This window comes from Microtus ochrogaster, linkage group LG9 (assembly GCF_000317375.1).
Source record: "Microtus ochrogaster isolate Prairie Vole_2 linkage group LG9, MicOch1.0, whole genome shotgun sequence".
In the NCBI taxonomy this organism is placed as follows: domain Eukaryota; kingdom Metazoa; phylum Chordata; class Mammalia; order Rodentia; family Cricetidae; genus Microtus; species Microtus ochrogaster.
Window position 1 is genome coordinate 16,748,197 of NC_022034.1, and position 1,016 is coordinate 16,749,212.

The window sequence follows — 1,016 nt, forward strand, 5'->3', positions numbered from 1 at the left end:
TTTGTTTTTATTTGTTTGAGAAGTAGAAGTTCCTATAAGGTCCCCAACCACAGATTAGGCTGCATCTCAAATCTTAAAACAGCCGAGAAATCATTCATAAGGGCTGAAGAGGTGTCTCAGCAGTTAAGAGCAATTGTCGCTCTTAGAGAGGACCTGGGTTTGGTTCCCAGCACCCACGCGGTAGCTCACAATCATCCGTAACTCCAGTTTAGAGGATCTGATGCCCTACCTCTTCTGAACTCTGAAGGTACCAGCTATGTACAAGGTACACATACATACATGCAGGCAAAACATTCATAAAATAAATAAATCTTCAATAGTTTTAAGAAATTACAAATAAAAATGTGCTTTCCTATCTTCTCTACAGTCCAGAATAATATAATCAAAACCTAGCCCCTCATGAAAACAAAAGCGTATGAACAATCTAGATGTCTACATAGCAAGAACAGGGAGCACTCACCGAGATGTCTACGAGAATACAGAATGTTATAGATTCAGAAACTTAACAGAACAAATGCAGTCATAATCCCAAACATAGGTCTCAATTTAGAGACCTTTTAAAAGAGCAATCATGTAAAACAGTCTGTATCTAAAGAGAAGTAAGGCGAGCCCGATTGTTAGTTACATTAACTACTACTGTAAAACTCAGATGGATACAGTTCATCAAGGCAAATTACAAGTTTTACAGAAGCCCAAACATTTAATAGCCAGCCACATGAAAAAGACTGTTGTTTCAGTTCAGTGAAGGAAAACAATTCAAACATCGCTTTGAAGGAATAGATTTGAAAAAATGAGCTGTATTGAAACAATCAAGTCGAATCTGCACATAATAAAAACTTAAGTCAATTTTAATGAAAACAAAGTAGTAGAAGAAAATAAGACATAACATTAAATGGAAATGATTTCTCCAGGCAGATTCTGCATAGGAAAATGTTGGCATATAGCAGCTGCCATGGCATCTCTTGTATGTCAGACTTCAATGTGTGGACGAGTCCTTTTATGGGCTCTCAAACTCA